The sequence below is a fragment of the Anas acuta genome, chromosome 11 (genome assembly GCF_963932015.1).
Source record: "Anas acuta chromosome 11, bAnaAcu1.1, whole genome shotgun sequence".
In the NCBI taxonomy this organism is placed as follows: Eukaryota; Metazoa; Chordata; class Aves; order Anseriformes; family Anatidae; genus Anas; species Anas acuta.
The window spans coordinates 11239980-11248601 of record NC_088989.1 but is presented as its reverse complement, the minus strand read 5'-3'; positions in this window follow the sequence as shown (position 1 = coordinate 11248601).

Here is an 8622-nt window from a genome sequence, read left to right as displayed (position 1 = left end):
AGGAACACCCACGGAAAAAGCATATAGCGACTCGTGCCTGCTTAATAAATGCCCCTATATAGGAACATGTCTGAGTTGAAGGTTTTCCAAGGGCAGCTGGGAATTCACAACCATGATCTGTGTTTGGCTCCCCGGACTTTAAATACACACGCGCGTGTGGATGTGTTGCTCAGACTCTTTCATGTCAGCCTTTATACACCACTTCCAAGGTTTAACGCTTTAAATCATGACAAACACACTTTAACACCCTCATAATCTAAGCAGCTCTGATCAAACTGGCACTCAGTCTCATAACACCCTGCCACCTACACCGGTGTGCGCATTGCTGCCAACCTTTTGGCAAGCTCTTAGCTTTTGTGCTAGGACAAAGTGATTGACATTGCTTTGTGTGTCTCCATAATGGAGCAACGCGCCGTTTAGAGAGATCAAATTCACATCAGTGTCTCCCCAACAAACCTGCTCTGCCAATTGCTTTTTTTTCTTTTTTTCTCCCTCCCCCCATATTTAAGAATATATCAAGGCAGCCAGACGCAGTGGCTGAAGGAAGCAGCTAATTCCCCTTGCAAGCCTCTTGCAGAGAGAAGTGCTGGGCAGACTGGCTCTGAACATGGGGCTGGAAGTGTGAATGGGATTAGGGGCATATCTGGTGGCCCAGCTTCCCAAAAGCCAGTTAATGGCTGCTACAAAAGGAGGATTTTACTTCTGAGGTTAGAAATGCATCTTTGAGTCTGGAGTAGAGGGGGGGGAAAAAATGCTAGAAGAGCTCAAGACTCAAAGGGAAAGTTCAAAGGGTTTTTATTTTTTATCCTTTTTGCAGTTGGAACTCAGAAAGGAGGGGCTCGTGCTTGTGTTCTTGTACAGCTCTCTTCCTTGTCCCAGCTCTGCCTTTCCTTGTTGATCCCAGCAGTAATGATTTCTCTCTGGTGCTACTGAGGAAGAGGTGCTTGTAGAGGTGCTCATCCTATATGGGCACAATCCAGCACAGGTCGGGGTTGTCCCACGGAGCCCCACAGCAGCTGTACCCCCACGCATACTGGGGCTCAGAGCTGCAGATCAGTAAAACATGTCCAAATTTCCTCACCCCTCTTTTTCTTTTCCCCCAAGAATCTGAAAGTGGGATTCCTGGAAAGCAGTAGGAAATAACAAACTTAATTTTGGGCTTTACAAACTGTACCACTCTGGCTCCATCTCAAAAAGCTTTCTCCTCTTCTCTGGAGATGGTTGGATGTGGCTGAACCTGCTTGGTCCTGGGCCTTGGAGGGTGCTGGGGTCCGTGGTAGAGACTTTTCACCTCTCTGTGGTGGCCTGGGGGTGAGAGCTCTGCAGGGATGCTCTGTATGATCCAAGTGGGGCCCTGGGACGGCCTCACAAGAGACCTCAGCCTCACCACTGCCTCTCCCCGCTCCATATGACTTCCCCATCTCTATTTACCCAGAGCTTTGGGATCGTCTGTGATGGAGGCGTGCAAGCAATTATCACTGGAGCTAGGGCAGGAAACAGAGGGCTTGTTTGTGTTTTTGGATCCACGGCTGTTTGCTCAGCTGCATCTGTATCACTGCTAATTATTAAGACATTTATTACCATGCTTTATTTATGTGTGCGGGTGCTTGTTTACCTGTCTGTGAAGCCTCCAGCTTTCCTTGCTCAAAAAGGAAGGATTTTGGATCCGCAGCAGGATGGGTGGTGACTCCCAGTGCTCCCATCCAGGAGCAGGGTACCTCTGGCAGTCTGGGACCCTTCTGTTTAATTTCTATTCCTTTCTTCCAAGGGCTGAGATTTTTCAAGTTACGTGGATGAGCCTGTGTCTATACAATGAGACCCACTGAGCCCACAGGACTGTCTCTCCTCTCCATTTTTTGATGTGTCCCTCATGCTATTTTAATCAGAATGTCCTGCATTCAAGGGGCTCCTCTCCTCTATAAATCCTGCTTGAAATGATGGAGCAGGGGGAGCCGGCTGGTGCTTGGATGCTTGTGTAAGGCTGGGGGAAGATGTGGGATTAATGAAGGCTTGTTCATACAGCCCGTTATGAAAAGCAGAATTGAAGCTTTGCAGGTGCTGTGCGGGGATGGGGAGATTAGCCCTGCCAGGGCTTATGGCTTGTATCAGGGCAGGCACGGCTGGCGGTAGGTAAATAGAAAAGATGCGTGCTTGATATTAAAAAGGAGCTCTTTATGTGCAGAAAGTCTTGGAGGCAGCTTGCCTCTGCCACAGCCCTGCTGCAGCTGACCAGGGAAGGGCTACAGAGAAGGGGGCTTTCCTCAGGGGCTTTTCTTAAGGGCTTTCCCCTGGTGGGGGCTTACCCACTGCTTCTTCTGTCCCGTTTGGGTGATGTCCTGCTGGCACTAAACTGATCTGCACTGCAGCCACCGAGGAGAGCACTGATGGGGTGGTTGGGACAGGGAAGCAGGAGTTGGGACTCCTGGTTCCTGTTTGCAGGAGTCACAGTGTGACTGCTACGTGGCCCGGAGATTGCAGGTAGCCTTGCTCTGGATATTCCATGATTCTTAGATGTGTGGGTAGGAAGAAGGGCTGAAACTCCCTTTATAAAACCTCCTATGGCTCCTGTGTAGGCCAGCTGGTCCTGAGAGGCACCTCTGTGTGTGCAAGTGAAGGCCAGAGATGCTCCTAGTGAAATCCCTTCATCACACAGGTGCCTCCTGTTCTGTTTCCTCTATCTCCTCTTTTTTCCCTTTACCTATTACTCTCCACCCAGAGAAACCCACAAGTGTCTCCTGCCTGTGTGACACCAGACCCTTACAAACTCAGGAGGCAGCAGGATGCTCAGCTCAGCCCATGGGTTCCTGGAATGCAGCAGCTCCTGGCAGGTAAACTTCGCAACGAGGTGTCTTCTTTCTTCTTCCCCCACCCTTTTGCTTGGTTTCTTCCCAGTGTCTTTTCCCTGATTTGAGTGGATCCAACCAGCCTGGCCTTGCTGGAGCATTCAGAGCCTTTGTGGCTGCGAGGCGACATTATGCAGGAGGGACGGGATAATTTCATGCATGTTTACATACATCTGCATTCCAAATCGGCTCCAATTTGTGTATTTGTCAAAACCAGCATGCTGATATTTTTCAGAAATTTGCTGGCTCTTCCTTTCCCTTAACCTCTTCCGCACAGAGCAGAGCAGGGCTTCTGTCCCCCAGGCAAATGAGGAGCTCATGTGCTGGGGCCGCCTGCCTGTCCCAGGGGCTGCGGGGATGCCCTGTGGAAAACTCCCAGCTGGAAGCAGAAAGATTGTCCTGGGGCTCCCCCGCTGGGGTTTCTCAGCTCCTGAAGCAAGAAAAGCACTGTGACCATCCCTGCTTCATTGAACAAATGTATGGTACGAGTTGCAAGCCCAAGTGCCCCGTGCAGAGAGGAGGATGATGAAGGCTGGTCCCTCTGTTTCTGCGTCCTGCTCCACCTCGGTCATTTTACAGCACAGCAGCCAGGGGAAACAGCAGGCAGGAATTTGTTGAGGAGCTGCAAATAATTTTAGCTGATCTTTTTTAAACAAGTGGTGTTTAGTGGCAGCTTGCCTTGCTTTTCTGTGTTTTATTGATTTGGAGGTGCTGCAGATTTGTTGGGGCTTAAAAAAAAAAAAAAAGAAAAAAATAGTTAAACTAGTCAGGCTGTGGGGATACTGGAGTTGGTGCAAATGCTTTGAGTTCTCTGCCTAAGGGCTTTGGGGAACATGAAATAAAACTTGATGTCGTGTTCAGGTTCTGACTGTTGGGGAACAATCCTGCAGTGAGGGAAGATGCATGGGAAAGTTGTGATGGAAAAAGGGATGATGCTCAGCCACGTCCTGCCATGACCTGCAGTCTGAAGCCTGCTGTGACCACAGTTCTGATTTACCGGGGTGTAACCCTGAGAATTGGAAAAATAAAACAACAGTTGGCCAGTTCCAGTAAACAGTGGTTTGGGAGGGATATGAACAGCCTTTCCTTTCAGGCCAGGAAACACAGCAAAATAGATCTGTTATCTCTTCCTCTGGAGAGCAGAGCTGAAATGACAAGCCTCCTCCTTCCCCTCCTTGCCGGATTGCTGATTGTTGTGGTGATTGCCTCGATCCGTAAGAATTTTAAGAAAAGCACCTTTTGATTAGTGACCCTAGCCTAGCTCAATAACGCCTGGAGTTCCTCAGTCAGCCGAATAAGGTTCAGCTTTCCCAGCATGTGGAAAGGGGAGGGTGCTGTGTGGTGTCAGCCCCAGCCCAGGAGCCTGGGGTAGAGCTGGCTTTGCTGCAGACCACCTGAGAAGGTGCAGGCATAAGCAAGAGCAAAAGGTGAGTGCTAAGAGGAAAGCAAACTCTACTGCAAATGTGATAGCAGCAGCCACGTTCAGGTACCATTCTCTAAAAGAGCCCTTTTGAGGGAAGGAAATTGCATCAGCAAAAAAAAAAAAAGTATTGGCATTTACCAAAGCCTTTCTCAGCCGTCTTCCAGTTGCACATGTCATTTCCCTGTCGTGGGGTGAGCTGGAGCCATCCTTTCATATGTCTGACCAGTAATTAATTAAGAGGGGATCAGGCTGATAATGCCCTGTAATCCCTTCTCTCCCATCATTTTGCTCAGTAATCCTTTTAATGCTGGCAACTCGGGGGTGGGAAGTGGCGGGGGCTGCAGAGGAAGGGAAGGCTGAGTTGTGGTGCTGAGCAGGCAGAGCGATGGCAGAGCATCCCTCTGCTGTCCCCCAGGGAAGTGTCCCAACCTGGGGACAGCTCACTGGGTGGCATGGGAGGGGAGAATTCACCTGTGGGGAGCAAAGGAGTGAGGAAGGGAAGGAGAGGGGCAGATGGCTGAATCCTTCTTTTTCCAAATTCCCACCAATTTTAGTTTAACCTCAAGGTGTCCACTGTGCATCACGATGGCATTTCTACTACCACCCCAAAAAAAGCACTTGACAGTCAGGTTTCTGCAGTGACCCTGCTTGGGAAATCCCTGATTTGCCTCCAGCTCCAAGCCATCTTTCCAATGAGGATGCTCCACCAGCGCTCCCCATCACCGGGGGACCCGGAGAGGGCAGCAACCATCCGCAGGGGTCTGATGGCTGCGGTGGTGCCACTGCCAGCAGAATGGAGAAGGTGGGGAAAGAGCCCCAGGTGTGGGGCAGGACTGGGGACTTGGCAGCGAGAGCAGAGCTGCTGGTGGGGTTGGGTGTGTAGGAGGAGGGTGGTCAGAAATGGTGGATTTGGGGAGGAAGAGGTTTAGGAAAGGAGAAGGGCAGTGTTTGATGTGCCAGCGACAGCTGTAACAGCCCTGCACTTCCATATGAATTAGCCACCACGAGTGCTGCAAGCACTGACCCTCCTCTCCTGCCAGGTCAGAAGGAAAATGGAGGGTGTTGCCAGCACACACGGCAAAGTGTTTGGGCGTTGAGAAAGCCCAGGGCTGCCAGCACCACATCAACATCCAATTTACGGGAAAGTCTTTCACCTTCCACAGCCCAACGTCCCCATCTCCCTCTGACTCGACTTCTAAATACTTTCTTCCCCGACAGCTGGGAGAGGAGATGTGAACCTGCCGATTACAGGGACTAAGTGGGTCTGAAGGGCCTTTTGTTTGATCAGAGCCACGGTTATTACCCCTGACAGTCACAGGCAAGGAAGTCTCCAACGTGTGTTTGACTGAGTTAAGGTGCCTTTGATGCAAACTTCTCTTCATCCCATTTAAACTGCAGATCATTTCCATTCGCAGTGAGGGGAAGCTAAATAATTCAGTGCCAGACAGCAGCATCGATACAGCTGGAGGAGTGGGATGGCTTTACCTATCAGGCAGCATGGCCTCATCTGCTGAAGGGAGGGAGATCTGGGAGAAAAAACATCTCTCTGGGCTGGGTGGAGTTTGGACCCACAGTAACACGTTTCGATGGAGCAGCTACGAAAGTACACGTGATGCTTTAGAGACCAAACGAGGGCCATTTGCTGTCACAATCCCTAAATCCCCCCTCTCTGCGTGTTTAGTAACGCAGATGTCTATAAAGCAAATGCCAGCTGATTATCAGAAAACATATTTGCTGAGCATGAACAACTTTGTAATAATCAAACACTGCAAATAAACAGTGACTCCATGCTTTTGTAACTTCAGAGACTGGGTTTATAATCTGCTGCGCACCAAAATTATAACTAAGTGTGGAGTAAACCCTTCTGCCTCCAGATGACGGTGCAAATCCAAGCTGGGTCCCTGGAGCTGCTGTTTTCCTGTGGCTCCTACCTTGCTCCTTTGGGGATGGAGGTGGAAATCTGTTTTCTGGGCATTGGGTTTTGTGTTCCTCCCTCCTCTGGCTGTGGATGGTCACAACCTGGCCACCAGCCCACAGGGCCTGAGGGCTGGGAGCCTTCCTCCAGCTCGCTCCTTGCATTGCAGAGATGAAGCATGGTAAGGTGAGCATGGGCTCACCTCCTAAAGCAACTGAAGAAGCCTCTTGCAGGTTTGCTGCTGTTCCTAGATGAATGAGCATCTCCTGGTCCAAATGGGTCTGTCTTCTTCAAAGCAGCCACCTGTGGAAGCCTTTGCCAAGACCCCTCTGTACACAGGTAGGAGCACACAGGCTTCAGCTCATCCAGGCTTTGTGCTAAATCGTGGTCTGCTGTGGGCTTTTTTTTTTTTTTTCCTATGCATCATTTAAAATAGCACAGAGAGTTAAGCATCTGCTTTAAAATAGCTTTGTTAAAAAAAGAAAAAGCTTACTCCCCATGACAATCAAAGAGAGAAAGAATAACCTCCCGGCAGCACCCGCTAAGTTATAGACGGAGGGGACCGTGTGAGGAATAAACGCGGTGCCTCGGCTTGACACTTCTGACAGGGTCAAGTTTTCCCCGCACCGTAATGAGGTCTTGTTAGGAAAGTGGGAGCGGTGAGCGATGCTCTTTTCTCTTGGATCTCTGCATTTCAAGCTACCTGCAGCAGGAGTGTGGTTGGGGATGGGAAGGAGAAAAAAAAAAATTGATGCTTTAGATATTTCTACCTTGGGCTGCGATGTTCTGAGGATGTGGCGGTGGAGGAAGAAAAGATGGGGGCAGGAGTAGCAGGAGGCCAGGCAGGCTCCAGGAACAATGCACGTCTTCCCCCCTTTCTTTTCTGCACCAGTCTTTGTTGGTGCTTCAGTCTGATGTTTTAGCTTCGAGTTCCCGTGATGAGGAACCTGGGAGATGCGTTGGCAAAAGCTTTGCTTTCCTGGCAACAAGAAGGCTGTGCAGATCTGGGGGCTCTTGTGGCATCTAAGTGGATGGGGAGGGGGAAGGACTCCAAACTTCCAATCAAGCCCTGCCAGCTCTCTTCCATTCGAGAGGAACGAGGCTTCGCCTTGTTAAAGGCAAAATGCGAGTGAGAACGGGCAGCGTGCCAAGAGCCATTTGAGAGGCAGGTGAGACTTTCTGAAGTAAGAAATATCCATTCCACTTTAAATTGAAGTGCGTTAAATAAGGATGCTGTTTAGAGCTAATAAGGCAGGCAGCGAGCTGGAGAGCACAGCTGGGGTTACGGCTCCCGGCTGGTGCCGTGGCCCCAGATCCGGATTCGGCCGCGGCTCTCGTCGTGTCCATGGCAATGAGCTCCAGGCAGGTGTTGCCCTACTTCCTGGGCATGCACATCGGTCAGTGAAGGCACGCTTTGCTTGGCTTAGGGTTTTTTTTTGGAGCTGTTGAGCCCTAGGGTGGGAGTCATGGGGGCTGCAGAGGGCAGGGTGAGGGCACACAAGGGGACGAGGAAATCTGCAGCGCTGCTCTGCAGCACTTGGGCTTTCCACGTAGGGATGGGGAAAGCTGGCACAGCACCTGCTTTTATTTGGGTTTTCTCTACCCTCAGGCCCTAACTCTGAACATGAGAACTGCTCTCCTTTTTTTTTTTCTTTTTTTTTTTTTTTCCCTCTAATCTCTCTGCTTTTCAAAAATGCTGGAACGTAAAAGAATAGATGCAAATTAACACATAAATCCAGTTTGGAGGGTGCCACCAAAGGAACAGGTACTGCATAGTAATTAAAGAACACGGAATTCTCTGTGAGATGTTTGTTAGAGCGCTCTAAATAGCCAATTGCTATTTCTTAAATACACAGTAATTACTGTAACTGGACACAGTTTGGCTTAGAATTTAATAAGGCCTTCCTGGAGAGTCTATTAGATCACCAGGAGGTCAGCGGGATGATCTAACAGCAGTACGTGTCTGCCTGCCCTGTGGTTTTGCCCTAGAAGTCTGCACAGCTTTCCCAGGTCGATGGGGAAGGGGCAGGGTACACGACATGGCCTCATGCTCTGGGGGGGGCTCAGTCCCCCTGTGCTGTGGCTTTGTCCAGCACCCTGGAGTGCTCCCTTGATGCCCCAGGCAGAGAAGCGAGGTGTAGGATTTGTGGCCTGTGATTTTTTGGGTGTTGCCGGTGAGCCCCATGCTCTTTGTAGCCTCTGCACCAGGAGAGCTTGCAGCACCCCTGTGGTTGTTTCACCCCCTTCACCACATCATACCAGCTTCCTGAGGTCTGTTCTTGCTGAGCACCGCTGCCGTCATCGTATGCAACACCCTTTCATGCTAAGAATGAGGAAACACACCCTGGATATTAATCCCATGACATAGTAGAGAAGGACTCTTCGGAAAAAAAATGCTATTTCCATCCTTGCTGGTGTGCCGGAAAATATTACCCACAAAG